Source organism: Scylla paramamosain, chromosome 7 (genome assembly GCF_035594125.1).
Source record: "Scylla paramamosain isolate STU-SP2022 chromosome 7, ASM3559412v1, whole genome shotgun sequence".
Taxonomy (NCBI): domain Eukaryota; kingdom Metazoa; phylum Arthropoda; class Malacostraca; order Decapoda; family Portunidae; genus Scylla; species Scylla paramamosain.
Genome location: NC_087157.1, coordinates 31,581,543 through 31,605,615, shown reverse-complemented (window position 1 = coordinate 31,605,615; position 24,073 = coordinate 31,581,543). Strand labels below are relative to the sequence as shown.

Below are 24,073 nucleotides of genomic sequence, written 5' to 3'. Positions count from 1 at the left end.
TCTGTGTGTGTGTGTGTGTTTTCTTTTCATCATTTCTTTAATTCCATCTTTCTGTTCTGCCGTTTCTTTTCTTTTTCTTTTTACTTCCTCCCATTTCTCATTTTCTCACTAATAGTATTTTTTTTCTATTCCCTCGTTTCTCTTTTTCTCCTTTCTTTTTCTATTATCGTATTCTCTTCTTCACTTGCGTTTCTCTCTCTCTCTCTCTCTCTCTCTCTCTCTCTCTCTCTCTCTCTCTCTCTCTCTCTCTCTCTCTCTCTCTCTCTACACCTCATTTGTTTATCTGATTCACATCCTCTCCCTTTCTTATCTCTGTATCTCCTTTTCTCTTTCTCTCTCACTCTCTTTCTTTTTCTCATCACATTCCACTCCGTTGGTTTATTTTATCCATTTGTGTTCGACTTTTTATTCTTCTTTCTCTTTCTCTCTCTCTCTCCTTCTTTCTCCTTCTTCCCTTATTATTTATTACCACTTCACCTTGATCTTCTGCTTCGCGACTAATTAAACACATTCATTATTTATTTTATATCTTTACAATCCCCCTAAAAAAAAAAAAAAGAAAGGACAAAGAAATAAAATAAAAACTCTCTCTCTCTCTCTCTCTCTCTCTGGTCCATCCTCTTTAAATAAACCATAAATCCAGACACGAAATTATTATTAAAAGGGAAACAATACGAAGAAGATCTATTATCACTATTATTATTCCGGAAAGTCTCACTCGTGCCCCAATTGAGAGCAAACGAAGCTTCGAATCTGTCTCGCTCGGATTCCAAACCAATAATCATCGCTAATCACCCAGGGAGTAATTACCGTCAGAATTCCTGCACTCATCAACATGGAGGAAGAGGAGGAGGAGGAGGAGTAGGAGGAGGAAGTGGTGGTGGTAGGGAGGAGAGGTGCTAGAGAGGAAGTGGCGGTGGTAGGGAGCGAAGGAGGAGGAGGAAGGTGCAAGAAGAAAAGGAAGAGGAAAAGGAAGAAGAATTTGAATAATAATGATTAAAAGAACAAGAACAAGAATTGGAAGAACAAAAATTAGAACAACAACAACAACAACAACAGTAACAACAACAACAACAACAACAAAACCAACAACAACATTAGAAGAACAAGAAAAGAAAAAAAGAAGAGAAGGAGAAGGAAAAGGAGGAGGAAAGGAAACAGAAAAGAAGGAGGAAGGTGAAGAGGACAAATAAAATGAAACGAATGGAAAAAAGTATGACTAAAGATGAGAAGAAGGAAGTAACAGGAAATACGGAGAAAAAGAAAGGAGAAAATAAAATAAAAACTCAGACAGACGAGAAAAACGAAAAATAATAATGGAAAGAGAATGAAAAAACAATATAACGGTGACGAAAAAAACGAGAAAGAGAAAAAAAAAGAGATAAAATAAGAAAGTAGAAAACGAAAGGAAACGAAACTGAAAAATTAGACTAGAGGAGGAGGAAGAGGAGGAGGAGGAGGAGGACGAGGAAGAGGAGGACGAGGAGGAAGGGGTAAAACAAGGTGTGGACTCTATGCCAGACCAATGAAATGTAGAGAAAAGCAACACGTGAGGGTAAAACGGGCGTTTGAAAGGCCCTGATTGCACGCTGCTCTCACTGGGGGGAAGCACACACGGCCTAACTTTCCGCGCCTGACCTCACCACCGCAGCCAGACGCGTCCTGACATGTTTCTAACTTGTCCCAATTGCTCTGGACAAACCTGGTGATTGGACTGCCTTGTACATACATATTGATCCTATTTACATTCTCTCTCTCTCTCTCTCTCTCTCTCTCTCTCTCTCTCTCTCTCTCTCTCTCTCTCTCTCTCTCTCTCTCTCTCTCTCTCAGTATAAAATAATTTAATTAGTGAAATACCGTTAAGCACAAAGGATTGTAAACCATACTCGTCTATTAACGATGGTCAGAGAGAGAGAGAGAGAGAGAGAGAGGAGAGAGAGAGAGAGAGAGAGAGTGTGTGTGTGTGTACTATTCTGAACAAGGGAGAACTGAGCGACACCAAAGGAAGACAAATTAGATTGAACAGAAGATCGGCGCTTTTCATGTCTAGGCTCAGTGAGCTTTTGGACTCGTCAGCGGGGAGCCGGTGGATGGTGATCAGCCTGGTGTGTGCGGCGAATGACCGGTGTTTAATCCTTTTACCATTAAGGCGTGTATTCTGAAAGGCTCTGCTCTCTCCCCACGACCATTTTGAAAGGCTGCAGATGACTAGTTGGGTTCTCAAGACTGTTTCTCTTGTTTATAATGTATAAATCTTGTTAATCTGTCAAGAGAGCTGTAAAAAAATAAACAAACATATAAATAAATCGTGTAACTTCAACTGGAGTTATTTGTCACGAGAGCTGTAAAAAACAAAACAAAAAAAATCGTGTAATTTCAACTGGAGCCATGTGAAAATGGGTGGGGGGGGGGGGGCAGAAGCGTTTCAGAATGCTGGCTTTAGAGGCGCATGTTACCCGACCAATCCTGGCATTCCACTTGAAGGTTCACACACACACACACACACACACACACACACACACACACACACACACACACACACACACACCGGCATATAAGCCTGGCTTCTCCAAATATTGCTTTGCGCTTCCCATCACTACTTCTCTGTGAGTGTCTCTTGGGTCTCCCCGCTAAGTAAGAGAGACGCCTCGCTCCGCTGCGCCCCAAGGTTGTGGTCACCAAAATGACAAGTAGCAAAGCCGCTCCTCCCTCCCAGGCGGCAGTGATCACGCTCGTTTGCCGTCCCATTAAAGCGACAGTGTTTGAGCCACATTCATTTACCCACAGTTGGAAAATTTTCTGATTTCAGTTTCATTTTATGGATTATTAATATTTTTTTTTAAAGATTTTATTATATACAAAGACATTCATTACTATGGCAAGGCTATAAAACCATCAAGACTACTTATTTGTTGAAAAAAAAAAAAAACATTATTCACCAACAGTCGCATCACGAAAATCGTCACAGTACGCATGTCACGGAATATTCGCAACAGGAGTGCGTGGCCAGGCGGAACACACCAAGCTGCAGCTCATGTACCGCCACTCCACGCCTTGCAGTGTTTTGGAAATGTAATTCTGCATTAACCGGTTTTCCTGTATGGTAGGAAATCGACTTTGGCAAAATTACAAACAGATGAGATGATTTTGCTTTCCTATTTTTTTTTTTTTTTTGTCCTGATTATAATAAACATGTATACTTTAGTGCAAGTATAAGGCTTCCCTTTCTCTCTCTCTCTCTCTCTCTCTCTCTCTCTCTCTCTCTCTCTCTCTCTCTCTCTCTCTCTCTCTCTCTTTTCTTTCCAACTACGATAACTCCGGGAATATAAAAAGTACGTATTTCGAGTCATAATAATTCGGAAGGCCGGTGTTTACCCTCCTGAATTATATTTTGCTAAAACTTTGGCTGTAGCTTAGCATAAGATTAACCAGGAATTTTACGCACCTGGCAGGAACTACGTAAATAATTCTCGGAGGGGCACCAAACACTTACCCAGGGAGAGGCCAGTACCGGGGGCTCCACTGCGGGTAATGTGTATGCTATCCAATCTATAAAACAACGCCAAGTACATTCATTGAGGAAAGTGGAAGGTGCTAAAAGTATAGGTTAGAGTAACACATCAGTGCACACACACACACACACACACGAGGAAGAGGAGGAGGAGAAAACAGCGAGTAGTGAGTGGTAGTAGTAGTAGTAGTAGTTGTTGTTGTTGGAGGGGGAGGAGTGAAGAAAGACGCAGGAGAAAGACAAATGGAAAACTGAGAAAAGAAGTAGGTAATAAACAATATGCATGTAAAAGCACAGAGATAAATCAAGAGTAAAAGAAGAAGGAAGAACAGACAACGATAACAGCAAACAAAAGAAGGAAGAGATAAAAATGCGAGAATGGAGAATGAAAAACAACTAGAAACGTCAAGATAAAGGAAAAATGACTAATAAGAAACCAAGTGTATTTTAAAATCTGTCTGCTGTATTCACGAAGCGGTCCTAGCGAGTCTTAGCTATGAAATGTGTCATAGCTGGGACAAGAGATGTGCTTCCAACTCGGACCCTTGCCAACTCGAACCATTCACTATTACCGACTCGTCCCACTTGAACAATTCGGACCAATTTACAATACATCTCAGACATCAACTACAACTTTATTGCAGCCGAGTTGACCAGCATTCGGTCAAAAAAGCGTATTCATGTCATTAACAGCGCGTGTCTGTCATAAATTTGTGAGGGATGCTAAGAATGGATCCGTGAAGTATTCTCTTTCGTCACCGATCAAGTGAGGGAAGCCTTACAGAGTGACACAGAGGAGCAACCCACTTACCGCCAAAGTTAAGGTGATCATAACACTTCACTATCTTGCTGCTGGAAAAAGCTACTAGGAAAATGCAGTTGTGCAGTAGTAGTGGCCTTGGGGATCGTCGAGAGGGCCATCCTTGCCACCTCACCACTTGAAGACTGTTTTCCTTTACAGTGAGGCGCTCCTACGGGATCACATTTACCGTATTTGCAAGATTGAATTACTGTCTTACCCACTGTGTCTCTTCTCCCAATACATAAAAAAGAAGGAAATATTTATAGAAGCGATATATTAGTAGTGAACGGCAGCGTTTGCTTCGTCTTTTAGTATTTAAAATCAAGTAAGCGCTACATATTGCGGACGGTTATGACAGACGGTGTCGCCCAAATTATGACTTATACTACTTATGATAGACATTCTAAGTTATGTTGCGCATCTATCATAAATAGTACGTCATAAGTTATAACCTTAGCGAAACGTCTTTCATAACCGTCTGCTATACGTAGCGCTTGCTTAATTTCAATAATAAAAGACGAAGCAAAAGCTACCGTTCACTGCTAATATATAGCTTCTGTAAATATTTCCTTCGTTTTTATGTATTGGGAGAAGAGACACAGCGGGTAAGACAGTAATTCAATCTTTCAAATACGGTAAATGTGATCCCGTAGGAGCGCCTCAGTGTAAACGAACAGTTTTCAAGTAGTGAGATGGCAAGGACGGCTCTCTCAACGATCCCCAAGGCCACCACTACTGCACAAGTGCATTTTCTCAATAGTTTTTCCCAGCAGCAAGATGTCTGTTATGATCAACTTCATTTCGGGGGTAAGTGGATTTTTCCTTTCTGTGTCACTCTAAGGCTTCCCTCAAGAGATTGGTAACAAAGAGAATACCTTCCCGGTCTAAGCAATATCTTCAGATGAGTTCCGTATCACTAAGGTCATTCAGTACGTCCTTTCTGAGTGAATAATTCCTAAGCTGGAGATGTTGTGGATCGGTCATCTTGGCTGTGGAGGCGTCTGTCATAAGCCGCTAAGAAAGGATGGACCCAGTCTTAGCATGCCGCGTGGATTTATGACAGACGCGATGAAATTATGACAAGAATTTGCCACTTTACCCTAACTATGACACGTTTCATAGCTAAGACGCCCCTGCCACAGATTCTCCAGCCCACTAACAGTAAGCAACCCACGCCACGCCATGGCATTCAGTTCTCTCAAACACGTATAGATGGATATGACAGAGGCAAGGAAGATTGGCGCAGTGTTAGCATGTGGGGATCCCAGACAAGCGATAAAGGAAAGGATTCTAGAAAAACTTGTATAATGCGGGAGGATGTTCTAATAATGGTATACGTAAATCCTTGTCGGGGATGTGTGTGGGCTGAAGCAGGCAGGGAGGCGCCGCGCTGACTTGTCTTTCCCCATACAGTAAACCTTCCCAATTTAAGCACTAACCATTTGCACGGTGTGACTTGAAAGGTTCAATAAACAAATATTCCCGTGAATGCTAAAACGGACAGAACATAATGGTGTCACACTTGATGCCTGGCAACTCAAAGGTTCCTGGCCAGTGGCGCCGCCCAGCTGAGTACTGAGACACCTTTCCCTCCTCTCTAGGGACATGTGTATACGTATAGCATTCATTACTTACTGAACACACTTGCTGGACTTCTTGAACAGGCATGGGGTAAGTGTTATGCAGTCCTGCTTCACCGAGAACACACAAAATTGTCCCAGAACACACAGCCCGATACGCACGTGGACTTTACAACACTCGCGACGCCACTGACCGACGTGAGCCTGAACGCCGCCTGCTCGCTCCGGTTCACTGTTTCGAATTCATTTAGTACTTCGATACATGAACAGCTCATAAATATTAATGGTGTCTTTAGACGCGGCCATACCATCCTTAAACCTTTGCCGGAAACACATGAAGGAAACACGTAGCAAGCATGCTAACAAGTCACAGAATACCTGGACTGTTTCAAGCAATGTTTCGAACAAACACATGGACGTGGCGGAAACTGCGTTGTGGCAGCTCATAGCCTCCACCACACCAGTGCTGCCAACATGACGCTGGCAGAGTTTCTAATGCAATCAAAATTCAGACACTGGTGCGCAGAGTATTCATGTGACCAGGGCAAAGGCAGAGTCAGAAATAAATAACGGACAAATGTTTCGGGAGAGTGTGGCAGCATCTTTTGGTCTGAGCGTGTTAGAAAGATTCGAAGAATCACGTAGTAATCTAATGGCAGTTTTTTATCAGTTCACAGGAAATTTTAGTAAAGGATGAAAGTTAAACACATTGTATTGTATAGCTACTGAAAGAGGAATAAGCTACCTGACAAATCTTTTCTGGAAACAAATAACGTGAGATGTAGAAGTGATGCTAAGTATTTATCAAGTCTGGTCTTACACAGTTGAGCAAAGTGGCCAAGATGATAACTAAGGCCCCAGCTGATTTTGGACGGCCTCGATTGCACAATCACTACACAGTATGATGTGATACCAAAAATAACTAACGGAGAAAAAAAAAGTGCAGTGCGAGAGTGAGCGCCGCCCACGGCACCCCAACGAAACGAGGTCAGGTGAGGTGAAAAGAAAAAAAGAAAGAAAAAAAATACGTGCATCAGGCGGCGGTGATAGTGGTGAAGAACATAGTAATAATAGTGGTCTTATTTATAAAACAAAACACCCACAGTATTCATCAACGCAGTGAGGTAACCAATAAAAATTTTACATAAATGAGAACACTTTTAAGAGACATCATTGCAATTTACTCAATGGAAGCTCGTTTGGCAGCTGTCCACTAAGTACTGCGTAACGACCCCACCTGTCTGGCTGCAACAAGTGTCTGCAAGTTCGTCACCATGGAGTGGCAGTACCGCTCAATGATGCAGCAGGTGTGAGGTGCGTAACGTAAAGGTGGTGACGGAACATTACAGTGGTGAAGGAACATGGCGTAACAGTGGTGACGAAACATAACGTAACAGTGGTGGAGTAACATAACGCAACGGTGGGGAGGAACAGAGCGTAACGGTGGTGACGGAACACAACACACAACAATGATTAAGTTCTACCGGCTTTAACACATTCATTTCCTACTTCGGCGCCGTTGTAATCATGGCACGAGTCAATAACTGGCGTGGTATTAATTCGCACCGTGATTAGACTGACACGGACAAAGGGGCATGAAGATATTACAGTGAGTGGCCGCCGCCTGTGCGTCCGTGTGTGGAATATAACGAATGGCAGACACACCACCATCACGCTAAAAATATCACTGCTTTTCTACACACACACACACACACACACACACACACACATACAGAGATGAGGTGAGGAAGAAATCATCTATATTTTTTTTTCTGTCTCTGCATCAACTGTGCCAAACTTGCTGCTATCTGCGATCGACCGGCGACATTCTCTCTCTCTCTCTCTCTCTCTCTCTCTCTCTCTCTCTCTCTCTCTCTCTCTCTCTCTCTCTCTCTCTCTCTCTCGGCATCATATCGCCATCCATTCTCCCTTTTTCTTTCTGTTATCTGTGTCTCTTCCTTTCTCATTCCTTCCTCTACATCTATCCTCTGTTTCCTTGAGAGAGAGAGAGAGAGAGAGAGAGAGAGAGAGAGAGAGAGAGAGAGAGAGAGAGAGAGAGAGAGAGAGAGAGACAGCCAGCCAGCCAGCCAGCCAGCCAGCCAGCCAGCTAACCAGCCAGCCAGCCAGCCAGACAGACAGACAGACAGACACAGATAGAGAGACAGACAGACAGACAGACAAAACAAGACGTAGCGATTGTACAAAAAGACACAAACAGAGAAACAGACAGCGAGAGACAGATAAACAGACAGACAGACATACAGACAGACACACAGAGAGACAGACAAGGAAAGAAAAAGGGGAACATCAAAACACCTCAATCATTTTACTCAGATTTGCATCAACTTCTCCGCGTCAGTCGTCCCCCTGTGACATTTTTCCCCATCCACTCCAATTTACCATTATTATTCTATTTTTAGCTGCCACGTTCTTATAACTATTGTCCCTGTGCCCTTTTGCGTGTGTGTGTGTGTGTGTGTGTGTGTGTGTGTGTGTGTGTGTGTGTGTTTCGGTATCTTTTTTTTTCTTGAGTATTTGAGCCAGAGAGAGAGAGAGAGAGAGAGAGAGAGAGAGAGAGAGAGAGAGAGAGAGAGAGGCAGACAGACAGACACAAAGGCAGACACAAAAGACAGACAGGCACACAAAGGCACACAGATAAACTGCCAAGGCAAAGACAGACCCGTTAACTTCTTAGGCAAAACAAGTTAATATTCAAGTAATGTGTTTCTAAATGGAGGACACGAGGAGACAAAGGTAAGAGGACTCCTCACCTCCTTTTCCTTCTTGCGCCGCGCCAATACCAGCAGGGAACAGGAGATTAGCCAAGAACAGGTCTGGAAAAGAAAAAAAACAAATAATAAGACAGGTAGAATACAAGGAGGTAACTCACTAAGAAATATAAAGGAATACAAAAGAAAGCCAAACAGCAACAGACTTTTAGGTCCTTACTAGGCTCTTTGGTAACTACTTCTAACTAGCAACAGGCAGAGAGGCAGGACAGTACAGCAGAAGGCTCCTCCTCACCCACCACTCCCTCCAGCTTGCGCTGACATGCAAATAACTGGGAAAAGTACCAAGAAGTATGAAAAAACTGACATAGAAATTTCATAGGAAAGGATGAAAGGATGTTCTACTATTCACCCTACGGTGAACTTTCTATGCCTATCTGAAAATGAACACATTAGTAATAAAACTGGTGTCTGTAACGTAAAAGAGTTACTTTAGTAAATGTAGGGGTTATAGTTTTATGTGTAATTATTGGGACAAGAAGAGAGCTTGTTGGGTATTAGCTTTTAAGTATTTGCCTACTTTATTTTTAAATTATTCAATAAAATTACTGTTTAATATTTCTGAAGGGAGTTTATTCGAGATATTTTCTATGCGATTAAAGAAAATATTCTTTGCCTGGAGGAGTTTAAAACGTTTCGGTGTAAATCTTGAATCCATTATTCCATGTCAGGTGAGAATGAGCAATGATAAAATATTTATTAGCATCATCGTTGCTATATCCTTTAAAAATTTTGAACACTTTAATTTGATCTCCTCATCCTGCGTTTCGTTAAGCGAAATAGGTTTTGTTCTTCCAGTCGTTCCTCATACGATGTATTATGCAATCTTGGAATAATTTTAGTCACTCTTTCTTTTTCAGCGCTTGACAGTGGTATATTATTCATGACTTATCTCGCTTGAGCATTGTTGCTCCTGATATGGAAACCTTTACATTTTTCTATATTGAATCGCATCTGCCATTTTCTGCCCAGCTTGCTAGTTTATTGAGGTCACACTGCAGTTCCTGCCCGTGTTACGTTGACGTTACTTTACTTGTTATTTTGATGTCATCTGCGTATTTACTTATTTCACAACTGATTCCTTCATCAGTATCATTAATGTATATTATAAAAAGTACTGGTCCTGATACAGAGCCTTGAGGAACGTCGCTATTTACATTATGTCAATCTGATTCTTTTCCGTTTATTACAACAAAAATGTGTGTTCCCGCCCGGGATCGAACCGGGGACCTTGCGCGTGTGAGGCGCACGTGATAACCACTACACTACGGAAACTTAAGAATCTACTCTGGATTGTTTTGATATACCCACTGCATCGGAGCAATTTAACGCACTTTATAGAATTACAAGCAAAACGAGGTGAAAAAAAAACAAAAAAAAACAAACGTAGAGTATAACAATGAGAAATAATATACGTGCGTTCTATCTCGCACCTCATAAGAGTACCAAGGAATTGCTGTTCTGACATGAAATGGAATCGCCAGGTGCTCTATTTAAACCAAGTTAACGTGCATAAACACTGCATAACAAACTACAGTAGACCTTTTACCCTTTATATGTGTGTGTGTGTGTGTGTGTGAGAGAGAGAGAGAGAGAGAGAGAGAGAGAGAGAGAGAGAGAGAGAGAGAGAGAGAGAGAGAGAGTGTGTGTGAGTGATAAAGTATTGTTTAATTTGGAGTAAAAGAGAAATAAAAATGAAATGCGATGAAGGGAAGTTACAGGAGGAGGAGGAGGAGGAGGAGGAGGAACGAGAAGGAGGTGGGAATCACGTGCACAGTCACCATTATCTATAGAAACAACAAATAAACATAAAAATAAACAATTTGTGAGATGAGGAATGATGAGCAACAACCCACTAGTGAGGGTGATAACAGGGATTACAGCGCTATCTCTCTCTCTCTCTCTCTCTCTCTCTCTCTCTCTCTCTCTCTCTCTCTCTCTCTCTCTCTCTCCATTCGTGACAATCAATTAAAGGCTCATTAGCAGGATAAAAGCCGTTCCGTTGGTAATTAACTATTAATGTCATCAACACTGGACACTGCACTACGACAGGCGATTATTGCACTCTCTCTCTCTCTCTCTCTCTCTCTCTCTGTCTCTCTCTCTCTCTCTCTCTCTCTCTCTCTCTCTCTCTCTCTCTCTCTCTCTCTCTGTTGACCATCAATAATAAGTTGGTCTGCACGCGACGCATCTCAAAATATTAATAAATGTAAATGAGATTAAATAAAAATGAAATGGTGTGCCAACATTGTTAATTACCAGCCAATTAGCTTAGCATCTGTTGCAGGCAAGCTAATGGTTCCTCCGCTCACCACCCCTTGCCTCCTCCTCCTCCTCCTCCTCCTCTTCACTTTCTCTCTCTCTCTCTCTCTCTCTCTCTCTCTCTCTCTCTCTCTCTCTCCTCTCTCTCTCTCTCTCTCTCTCTCTCTCTCTCTCTCTCTCTCTCTCCTCTTCTTCATTCTTGTTTTTCTTTTTTTTTCTTCTCCTTGTTCTCGTTCCTGTTCCTTTTCTTCTTGCCATTCTCATTGTTCTTCTTATTCCAAATTTTGTTCTTGCTTTTTGTTGCTCTTTCTGTTTTGTTTTTTTTCTCTTATTTCCACTTCTCTTCTTCCTCTTCCTTTCCCTCTCCCTTCTTCTCCTCCTGTTATTGTTCTTCCTTCTCCTCATCCCCCTCCTCCTCCTCCTCCTACTACTACTACTACTACTACTACTACTACTATACCTCTTATCTTTTTAATCACCCACCTAACCTTCCTAATCCTAATCTTACTACTAATCCCTCTCGTCATCGCCCTCACCCTCTTCTCCTAATGCTACTTCACCTCCTCGTCTGCTTCCTGCCCGTACTCCTCCTCCTTTCTCTTTTTTCCCTCGTCGTGTTCAAACAGAGGGATTGGGCCGAGAGGTGCGAGGGAAAAATCTTCAAAATGGAAAGGAGGAGGAGGAGGAGGAGGAAGAGGATGCCGTTAAAAACACTGCAAGACAAGACCAAGGGAGTAACATCAAACGGAATCACAGCAGCGTGCCTTGGTTTGTTTTGCTTTTCCTGTTCAACTAGACGACTGCAATGGAGGAAAGAGAGACAGACCGAAAAGGCTCCTTTCTCCCGTGTGGTGACGACAGAACGCGAATGTAAACACCTTACTTGACAGAGAAGGTTTAGAGACACTGATAGGACGGGAATAATACGTTTCTGGCCAGAATTTTAGGTAGAATCGTCTTCTCTCGCTAAAAGCTCTACCAAGGTGAATGTTTTGCTTCTAGATGATTATGAGAAAAGTGTGGATCTGATGGGAAGCGGTCAGTGGTGTGACGCCATAAGGAAGGGTACATACAGAATTGCATTAATGTAATCTTCAGCAGGAAATGTTTTGTAATGGACTTTTTATATATAATTGTCGCTTCTGCAGGTACGTACCACATCGCTATCAGTTTGCACTTTGCTACAGCACCAGTATCTGAATGAGAAAATAAAAAAAATAAATAAACAAGTCTCATACCTAATTAAATAGTCTTGTGCAAGTTTTGATGTATATTTTCTGTTGCACCAGTAGTAGTAGTAGTAGTAGTAGTAGTAGTTGTTGTTGTTGTTGTAGTAGTTGTTGTTGTTGTAGTAGTGGGGGCGGTGGTGATGGTGGTAACAGTAGTAGTAATGACAGCAGTTCAAACTCTTTTAGGTATCTGCAGATATATTGGCACTTAGTAAAATGATCCAGTTTCTCAAATTAAGTTACGACTCACACTGTCACCAGCAGTTAAGAGATTAAACATTATGTGAGGGGAGAAAAGTAAAGGACTAACGATAATAAAGAAACAGGAGGCAGGTGACGCCTTCTGGTTCATAACGTGATGGCCTGCTATAGAGACAAAAAAAAAGAAAAAATGTTGAGTACATGTACATCCCTTCCCTTCCCCCCCAAACCCCTGGACATCACCTGAAGGCACACGGGGAAAAAAAAATTAATACCTGTCGGAAATTACACGTCTGAACTTCCCATTTTCACATGATATTGTAATGTAAAGATGTCCATCGGCTGTGTATGTGACGGAAGTATTGCAATTAAGTCTTTTGCCGTGGAATAGTGGGAGGTGACAGCAGCGAGGGGTCACGTGTCCGGCTCAGGAGCGCAGACGAAGGTACATGTTTAGCACGAGGAAAAATTAAGGAGGATAATTTGTAAGAGGTTAATTATTGTGATATATGGATGAAGCGATTGGTGCTGCACTGTTCGCCCGCTGAGGAGCAAGTCTAGACACCAATATTACACTGTTTGGCGCTGATCTGCGTGTCACTATTAATTGCCCTCACAGTAGTCGTAAATCAGAATAACTTATCATTACTGACTAAACATAAATGAATAGCAAGAAAAAAAATGAACACCTACATCATTTCGGCACATACTCTCTCTTTTCTAAGCACACCATTTTTCTTCCTTTTAGTCTTTCACCAAAATTACCGACGTATAAAAAATATCCCCAGCAATAAAAGGACGTAAATAAACACCTGCATCATTTCTGCACACAATCCTGTCTCCTCTACGGAACAGAGAATGATACGCTGCCACTTCTCCTCCTTTTACTCTTTCACCAAAAACTGTCCACGCATAAAAATACCCCACAAAAAAATAAAAGCACGTAAATGAACACCTGCATAATTTCAGCACACGATCCCCTCTTCACTACGGGGACAGAAAATGAAACACACGCTAACATGTCTCTTCCTTTCCCAAAAATTGCGACATGCTGTACTTTCACTCGACGTCCCTGGAGATGCGACAGTGAAAATGTGTCTGGCATTGAAGGTGAAGTCTTACAAGCGAGAGGATTCTACCTGACGGCCGGCAATCAAAGTCCTCTCTGAGCCCAAGCATCATATTGGCTTTTTGCTGCACATGCGTAATGTTTTGTAGAGTATCCGTGCTGCTGATAACAAAGCAGTAAAAAGGAGGCATAAGAGTAGGAGGCATGGGGAGGAGGAGATGCAAGAGAAGAAAGATGAATGGTGATCCTTTTGTAGGGCCACGAGGAGCACGGGAAAAGGGCGAGATGCAGCAAGAGGAGGAGGATTGGAGGAGGTATTGTCGCAGGTTTTCTCATCAAGGAGGGAACAGACGTCAGATGTGAGCGAGGCAAGGAACATGGAAGCAGTGGTACCAAGGAAGGAAGGAAGGAAGTAAAGGAAGGAAAGAAAGTGAGGTAAAAACTTGGAAGGAAACAAGATTGCAGGAGAAAAGATGAAACGAAGGAAGGAAGGAAAGAATACAGGCAAGAAAAGAAAATATGTATGTAAGGACAGGGAGCAGAGGCAAGAAGGGAAGATATAAGAAATGAAGAATGAAGGGAAGGAAGGAAGGAAGCAAGGAAAGAAGGGAAGAAAGAGAAGAAAGGAGACAGGATTAAAGGATGAAACGTATAGGAATGAAAGCTGGAGAGAGAGAGAGAGAGAGAGAGAGAGAGAGAGAGAGAGAGAGAGAGAGAGAGAGAGAGAGAGAGAGAGAGAGAGAGTGAGAGAGAGTGAGAGAGAGGATTAAGAGTAGGACTGGGAAGGGAGACAAGAAGAAAAAGAGAAGTAAAAGGAAGGAAAAAAAAAATAATAAGACAGGTGTGAATAAAAGAAAATCCGAAAAAAAAATATTAGCAATGGAATACAGAAGAAATTAAAGAAGGAAAGAAATGAAGAGAAAAAAGATAAAAGATAGAAATAAAGAAACCAATAACGGCATTAAGAAGAAAGCAACTAGAAAACAGGAAGTAGAAAAGATAATGAAAGCAAGAGAAATAAAGTGGGAGAGGAAAATAAAAACAAAATAAAAAGATGGAGAAAAAAGAAAAGAAAACAAATAAAGGAGGGAAGGAAGGAAGGAAGGAAAGAAGGAAGGAAGGAAGGAAGGGAGGGAGGAAAGGAAGGAAGGAAAGAATGAGAGTAGGAGAAAAGGAAGGAATGAATGAAGAAAGAAAGGAAGAAAGAAATGAAAAGAGAGTGAAGGAACGAACAAACGAACGAACGAAGAAAGTTCAGAAAAGGAAGAAAAGATGGAAGGAGTCACAAAAAAAGAAAGAAAGGAAAGAAGAAAATATAACTACAACGGTGACAGATAAGGAAGACATGAGGAAAGAAACACACACACACACACACACACACACACACACACACACACACACACCATCTGTCATCGCCGCGGACAGAGTAAACAAGGGCGGCGCCTCATCATTGGTGCTCCGGGGACTAATTTCAGCCAATCACCACCTTCCTTCTCCTCTCCACCAGTTTTTCATCTCAAATTATCCATTAATCTTGATTCCTTCTAATCTTTGATGTCTCCTCTCCCTCATGTCTTTCACTTCTTTCATCTCATCCTTCTTTTTCTTCTCCTCCACCTACTCCGCCTCCTCCTCTTTCGTCTTCTCATCTTCCTCTGCCTCCTCATCATCATTATCATCGTCGTCTTTTTTTTTTCTCTCTACTCCTTCACCAAAACCACCACTAACAACAGCACTACCACTAAGACGCCTTCTTCTTCTTCCTCCTCCTCCTCCTCCTCCTCCTCGTCCTCCTCCTCCTCCTTCTCCTTCTCCTCCACTTCTTTCATAACATTTTTTAAGGGCTCCTTAAAGGCGGATCAGTAGATGTCAGTAGATATCTCAAAAGGGATTCGATCAAGCAGCCAACAAGCGAGTGTCTGGTGAACTACGCACACGCGGCGTCATTGTTGATATTGAAGACTGACTCACCGGAGACTGACACTTGCTTTAACTGGTGTTTCGTCTCCTTGGTTTAACCATTTATCTGCTAACGATACTATACTACTTATTTCATTTGAACACCCACAGATAACTAAAGAAAAGATGAGGGAAAAAAATCAATTAATTAATAAATAAACAAGTAAATGGATTATAAATAAATAAACAAATAAAAATTACCGGCATTCTTGGTTCTTCTATTGTGTTTATGTGTGTTCCTCCTCTTCCTCCTCCTCTTTCTTTTTCGCTGCTGCAGTCGCCGCCGCTGCCAGCCCCGTCGCTTCCTCCTTCACCACCACCTCCTCTTCCTCCTCCTTTTCCTCCCGCTCATCAAACACGTCTGTCCTTCTCTCACACTTTTATCATTTTATCCAGGGAAGTCTCACCACCTGATCCCACACGTGACCCGCCACACCTGACGTGACTCCACCGCCACATGTGATCCGACCTCAGAAATTACTCGCCTCCTCTAAGGGTGACTTCAACAGCTTCCGCGTAGGTGACCCCGGCAAGATGTGACCCAATCTCTAGCTGGACCCATAGGCTGCAATGTGACCAAGATATCCTTTGTGTGACCCACATGACAATCTCATTATGCAACCTAGCAGTTTCCTGTGTGACCATTCAAGACTGGCTGTAAAAACAATCTTGGTCACAGTTCACTGAGTGTTGGTGGTGGAAATAAAGGTTAAGTCTGCCAGTGACAAAAAAAAATAAATAAATAAATGAATAAAATAAGATGAATAGATAAATAAATAAAAATAAATAAATGATAAATAAGACAAAAAAAAAACATTAAATATAATACTCTCATTTGATTTCGACCTTGAGAAAAAAAAAACATACATGTAGGTTTGTACTGCAAGAGACAACGTAAGGACATGGACGTCAAAAGGATAATGTTTTAGGGGCACGGTGAGGTTCACGGGCGTGTGTATGTGAGATGATCAATAGTTTTCTAAATACGTAGAGAATCTTTCATGTCAGAACTAGTCTATCGCTTAAGTAAGAGATGGAGCAGGGGAATATGCACGTCCAAGCAGGTCACGGGGACCTCCACACAACCACACTGTGTTTTTACTCCACGAGGAGAAAAACAGTAGGTACGAACAACGAAGAATTCCGGTGAAGATTATCCCAGACAATGACGTGTTTCACAAAGAGGGGCGGCGGTGGGGCCCTTCCCAGACCGTACAAAGGACGGCAGCTTTCAAAACCTTCAAAGGGCACCACCCTGCCTGCCTTGTGACACACCCCGCGACCCGCCAGGCAGCACGAGGGCGTCCCACCAACAGCCGGCGGTGTGGCGGTTTATTCCGACAAGTGTGTCTATACGACACCCTCACCTGCGTCCCAACACTCTCCACTGCCAGAGGCGCCGTTGCCCCAAGATTACGACGTAGCAAACACCCGGATATCTTAACACGCAGGCCATGGTGGACATCACAACCACGTCCTGTCCAGCTCAGAGCAACACTTGCGAAACAAATGGTATTGCGCCTCAGCTGAAGGGCGCCTGCACCTGCACCTGTCTGGGCTCAGCTGCACGTGTTTCTTTAGCATAGTGATAGTCAACCTGGCTGGATGAATTTTTCAAAGGGAACATGGAAATGATGGGGTACATGGAGGGGCACATGATATGGCCAGCGTGTGCAGGAGTGCACCGTCGGAAAAGATGTTTTAAGAAGGAAATTGTGCTAACGTTATGTAAGAAAGTAATTTAATTTGGGATTAAAGTATTAAAAATTTATGTATTATGTTATTATGATATTACAGTGAGATGCAACTCGCGCCTCACGCGTCTCAGGTGTGGTATTTTGTTTTCTTATACATTTAACACCTATGTAACATTTATTTAGGACCGAGTAACTGTTTTCTATGTTTAAGACAGAGCCCTTAAAATAGAAAGCTAATACTTTTATTGATATAATGTAGAGAGAAAAACGTCAGATATTTATTTATTTATTTATTTTTTTTTTTGTAGTTAATCGTCCTAGGCGCGAGGGTACATGTATTTCTCAAAAGCTCCCGGAAGGGTGTATGACCTTAGAACCTGTGTGTATGGCAGTACATACTGTTAGTGGTACATACTGACCTTAGTAAAACCATATATAATTCACATATTGAATTAATATATAATTCATAAATTGAATTCGTATGCTTTAGATAGTAAGAGTATTAATAGTATTACTATTGTAGTGTCATCAGTAGTACTAGTATTAGTGACAAAATAAGTGATATGTATACATGTGTCGTGACAGAGATGTTGCACAGAGGCTCTGGATACTGGAAGTCAATGCTCAGGTATTTTTCTATTTACTCTATTAACAATATTAATACGGAAAACACATCCCATACGTCGCCAGCAAAAGAGCAACCGTTACACAATCTTACGTCTCCTTCCTAGTGACAATAAGTACAAGATATCAGTCTTCGATCAGTATTCAAGAATTAGTGTAATCCTCGTACAGGAAAACATGCATGGTGTCAGAGACTTACGCAGTGACAATTCATTCAAGAAACACACATGATGCTGCGTTGCAACAATTAACACAATCAATATCCAGTAAGAAAAAGCACATATAATATCAGCGCAATTAAGATTCAGAAAGAAAACCACATACAATACAAAACAGACAACAATCGCATGTATCAAGATAATAACCATAACATCCTAACATTATTTTCCCTTCCACCCAATCATGAGATCATTGATTTCACGGCATTACAACTTATAAGCTCCACTTACTTTACGTGACGCCGTCCATCTCGCCGCGGCCACTCTCTGGCAGGGCCTCTCCTGTCTCTGGACTCTCTGCTTCAGACTTCTCCTTCAGTTACCTGACCTGACATACACATTTTATTGGACGTTTTTCTCTAAAAAAATTCATCTCTTTGTTAAGCTCGAACTTCCAATATACTTCCTGTTTTACAAAGACAGTAATACAATTCATTTCCATGACACTCCCCCCCCACCAACCAGGTGTGGCTGTATATGTAACGTTGCCCAATCAGAGTAAGAGGGCGGAGTGATAGTGGATATATCTAGGCACATCTACCTCTTCTTTTTCCCTCGTTCGTACAGCGTTTCCTCGCGTGACCTGCGTGTGCCTTTGCTGCCTGGGTATCTACTTCCCTTCACCTCTTCTCTTGGGCCACCTTCGCTCTGGTGCTTTATGGCCTTTTTTTCCAGTTGCCGTGTGGCTGCCCCGCCTCTTGCCCTTCACATCTTGTGTTTATACACAAATGTGCCTTGTACTGGCTCTTCTCTTGTTTTCACTGTTTCTTTTTTTTTTCTTCTTTGTTTTCTTCTTCCCATATTGTTTTTCTTCATCTCTTGTCTTCTTCTTAGTTTGTTTTTCTTCTTTTCTTGTTCCATCCTCATGTGCTGTAGGGTTACCACATACTCGTATGTAGTTATTATATGTATTGTACACATGAGAGGTAACCTGCACAGCCGCTGCAAGTCCACCACGTCGAATTTTCTTAAACTGCATAATGATACGAGTACTTCTGGTTTGTTCTCCTGAACTAATATGCGCAGAACTTCATCGGTTAAGTTCAGCTCCATTTTAGTGGCAGTGTTTGCATTCACAGATCATAATTGTGCAGCACCTGAGGCTCGGAAGATGCTGCTAGCGATCCCCGATCGTGTCCACCATTTTGACGGTGTTGTAATAGCAGCAGCAGGAACAACAACAACAACAACAACAACAACAACAACAACAACAACAACAACAACAACAACAACAACAACAACCACAACAACATAAGAAGGAGGAGGAGAAAGAGCAGAAGGAGGAGCAGGAGGAGCAGGAGGAAGAGGAAGACTGGCTCTTATCCCCGTGGCTGATCTGGAGGTGTGCGGAATACTAATGTCACGGTGCTGCCCGAGGGAGAGTGTGCAGCATGGAAGGGAAAAAAAAAAAAAAAAACGAAAAAAGAGACGGAGGAAAAAAGCAGGTGCCGAATGCGGAGGCGAGAGGAGCGTGGCGGGAAGAGTTACCTAAGGCTAGTGCAGAGAGGAAAGGTTGCAGTGGTAGTGGAGATATATATATATATATATATATATATATATATATATATATATATATATATATATATATATATATATATATATATATATATATATATATATATATATATATATATATATATATATATATATGTATATATATATATATATTATATATATATATATATATATATATATATATATATATATATATATATATATAATATATATATATATATATATATATATATATATATATATATATATACGAGTATATATATATATATATATATATATATATATATATATATATATATATATACGAGTATATATATATATATATATATATATATATATATATATATATATATATATATATATATATATATATATATATATATATATATATATATATATATATATATATATATATATATATATATATATATATATTTTTTTTTTTTTTTTTTTTTTTTTTTTTTTTCCAGTTCGTTATATGAATAATAAAAAAAATATTGGATATGGACGGGACACATCATACACTAAAATGACCCAACCCAGAACTGACTTATTGTGTCTCTAAGGCGGCAAGTCCTTAAAAGGAAAATTCTCAAGCACCTATCATCTCCCGCCTCACACCTGATTGGCAATATGGACTGCGAAAAGAGAGATCCACACCGGCTTTCTTGAAATATTCTTGGTTAGCTCCTATCCTCCTTCCAGAGCTCCGGGGAAAACCTTACTATTCCCCAAGACGCAGCAAAGTGGTTTGATAACAGCCTGGTATGCACGTAAACCTTCTGTATCTAAACTACCTTTTCCACGATCTTACATCTATCAGTCCACCTTTCCCTGAAGCTTCCATCACACCCACTGTTCCTGTGTGGAGTCAGACAATGTTTTGGTCCAACATCAACTTTCTTCCCACAACTGATCGGTGACACTCTCCAGATAACTCAATGCTTTGTCTCCTGACTCGTGTTCATGACTACACAAGCAGAACTTAGATAGCAGAGACACCAAAGGGCATCTTAATTGTTATTGTTTCATGAGTGATGAGGACAAAGCTTATAATGTTGAATGACTCAGACTTATTTCTTTCATCCGCCAACCTTTCAAACAAGTCTTCCTGCTTCTTCAGTAACACTCACTTGACCCAATTCCCTGCGCTAAAATATTCATTAGAAATCTTAATGAGAAATTTCAGATTCTACCTCTTGTCACGCGAATTTTGGGAACCATCGTCATTTCTTCTTCATCTTCTACAAATTAATTTTATAGCGCCTTTGTCTGCCAATACGGTGTTACGCAGGGCATCATTAAGCAGGAGTCTCATTTCCTCTCATCCCTAAACATTCTTTTATCTGCACCTTCACCTCTTGCAGTTTTTTTTTTTTACCGTTTATTTTTTTATTATTTATTTTTTTATTTTTTTTTTTTTTTTCTCTTTGCGAACTTGCCAAATGCACGCTTCACTCCCCCACTGCCCTTCACCTCACAGCACGAGACTTCATACGTGCCCTCCACATTCTGTCCACCTTGTCCTTTCTGATATTGTTTTAAGTCCATGCGATTCTTCATTTACATAAAGAAACAAACAGACAACACACACACACACACACACACACACACACACACACACACACACACACACACACACACACACACACACACACACAACAAGAGAGAGAGAGAGAGAGAGAGAGAGAGAGAGAGAGAGAGAGAGAGAGAGAGAGAGAGAGAGAGAGAGAGATAATGATTTTCCGCTTGTTTCTCTAAAGAACACAACACTTCAGTCCTGCCCGTATTGAGTTATTGACCAGAACCAAACACACACTCAAAAAAAAGTCAACAACAACAACAACAACAACAACAATATCACACACAGAGTTACCACAGCGCAACCATGAAGTATGTAAAAGTTACGAAACCTGAAAAAAAAAAGGAGAGAATGGAAAAGCTCATTTTTTCACCTATGAGTATAATTTGCGAAAGAAGAAAGAGGAGATTTAATCAAAGCATCAAAGGGGGGAACGACAGAAGGTAGAAATAGTCTGCTTCTGGGAAAGGACAGAGAAGGAAAGAAGGAAAGGGAAGATAATTTGAAAGACTCAGAAACACCATAACCTTATTGGTGTAGAGGGCTCAGTTTCTCGACCAGGAATACAATGGAAATACTTGGAATACTTGGAATGCGTTAAGAGCAGAGCTGATGGAACAAAGGAACATTTGTGAGGATGAGGTAAAAGTCCAAACGAATACAAGACGAACAAGAAGCAGGACTGTAGGCAAACACACACACACACACACACACACACACACACACACACACACACCTTCACACCAAAACCTGATATATTGCCAATAGATCCCATGTCGCAATCTGCCCTGTCCTCTCTCTCTCTCTCTCTCTCTCTCTCTCTCTCTCTCTCCTCTCTCTCTCTCTCTCTCTCTCTCTCTCTCTCTCCCAATACCTAAAATGCCTATGATATGTTATTCCACTACACCGACCTCCTCCTCCTCCTCCTCCTCCTCCTCCTCCTCCTCCTTCTTCTTCCTATTCCTCCTTCTCCATTTATTCCTCTACCTAATCCTTCTCTTCCCTTTCTTCCTCCTCCTTCTCCTCCTCCTCCTCCTATTCCATTATTTTCCTGTCAAGTTTAGCACATCCTAAACTAGCACGCATCCTTCCCTTCCTCCCTCCTTCTCTTATTCCTTCCTTCCTTCCTTCCTTCCGTCCTTTCTCCCTCCCTTCTCCTCCTTCCCTTTCCCCCATTTTCTTTTTCTCCATTCCATTACACGCCTTATCCCTTCTCCACTTCCCTGCACACATTCTCTCTCACTCTCTCTCTCTCTCTCTCTCTCTCTCTCTCTCTCTCTCTCTCTCTTTCTCTCTCTCTCTCTCTCTCGATAAAACATACGGATGCCAAATATTTCCTTGTCCTCCTCTGTTTCTTCTTTTTCCTCCTCGTGCCTCGTCTTCCTCTTCGCCTCTCATAACTCAGCCTCTTTGTATCGTATCGTCTTTCCTTCGCCTTCCTTTTTGGCACTTTTGTTGTCCTTCATTCTTATATTTACTCCTTTCCCTTCCTCTCAATTTCCATGTAATTCCGGCCGTCTTCTTGCTTACTTTCTCTTCTACCCTGCATTCCTGTTCATTTTCTCCTCTCTCTCTCTCTCTCTCTTCTCTCTCTCTCTCTCTCTCGCTCTCTCTCTCTCTCTCTCTCTCTCTCTCTCTCTCTCTCTCTCTCTCTCTCTCTCTCTCTTCACAATACGTATGTGAATATTAGTTGAAATTAGAATTCCTAGGAAGGAGAGAGAGAGAGAGAGAGAGAGGAGAGAGAGAGAGAGAGAGAGAGAGAGAGAGAGAGAGAGAGAGAGAGTCCTGCACAAGAGGTGATGGAGGGAGGGAGGAAAGAAGAAAGATAAACACTTAGTCACTTCAGTCTTTCCTCCACTAGTCTCCTTTCTCTCACCACCACCACCGCCACCACCACCACCACCACCACTTACATAACCAGATACCCTCGTTACAGCCTGACAAAAACTCCTGGTGTCTGTTCTTCTTTTGCATTCTCATTTACTTCACCACCACTACCATCATCACCACCATCGTCACCACCACTAACATTTACTTCTGCGGTTACTTCCATTATCACAGCATATCTTATTACCATCACCACTACAGCCACACCAAAGCACTACATGACTACTACCACCATCATCACCTTCACTCATCACTCTCTCTTCCATTCTAAGCATCACCTTACACAGACACAACCACCACGAAAATTAATCTAGGAATGCACCACCACCACTGCCACCACCACCACCAGTGTCACCACCACCACCACAACGATACATCACCCCAAGAATCATTCATTTCCAGAAGCTGGCCTGATCCCTAATCCTGAATGACAATCTCACGCAGCACTGGACTCGCATTAATCTTTGCTAGCCCTCGTGTGTGTGGTGTGTGTGTGTGTGTGTGTGTGTGTGTGTGTGTGTGTGTGTGTGTGTGTGTGTGTGTGTGTGTGTGTGTTTATGTGTACTTTTGCTTAAATTGCCAAAATCTGAGAGCATAGCCGCACACACACACACACACACACACACACACACACACACACACACACACACACACACACACACACACACACACACACACAAGGACAGGAAAAATCAACACGTGCATACATAACGCTCACCATGCAATGAATCTTTGGCAAATATTTACTCAGCCAATGGAGCGAGACACGTAGAGGGAGAACCACACACACACACACACACACACACACACACACACACACACATTGAAAAACATTTATACTATTTACTGAAGCATCCAATACCTCTGAAATGAAAACACACACACACACACACACACACACACACACACACACACACACACACACACACACACACACACACGCATACAAACAAACATAAGGATGGAAAATTCTAGTGGGAAGTGGAAGATGTAATTGAAACAGTGAAGATATTGCGTTTTTCTCTCTCTCTCTCTCTCTCTCTCTCTCTCTCTCTCTCTCTCTCTCTCTCTCTCTCTCTCTCTCTCTCTCTCTCTCTCTCTCTCTCTCTCTCTCTCTAGAAACATAAATCATCACACACACACACACA

At 41.7% G+C, this 24,073-nt stretch overlaps 1 long non-coding RNA gene and 1 other non-coding gene across 3 annotated transcripts in view; both read right to left on the bottom strand.

The window, feature by feature from the left end:
• LOC135101848 (uncharacterized) overlaps positions 1-6,147 on the bottom strand; it is a 61,089-nt gene extending 54,942 nt beyond the window's left edge. Inside the window, exon 1 of one of the 2 annotated variants that reach the window (XR_010269407.1) lies at positions 5,949-6,147. This is a non-coding gene — a long non-coding RNA (uncharacterized LOC135101848). The remainder of the gene's footprint in view (positions 1-5,948) is intronic. The other variant, XR_010269408.1, reaches the window with a different exon arrangement.
• A 3,737-nt stretch (positions 6,148-9,884) lies between these two features.
• On the bottom strand, positions 9,885-9,957 carry Trnav-cac (transfer RNA valine (anticodon CAC)). The gene has a single exon. It is a non-coding gene; the product is annotated as a tRNA-Val (tRNA).
• Between the last annotated feature and the right edge of the window lie 14,116 nt (positions 9,958-24,073).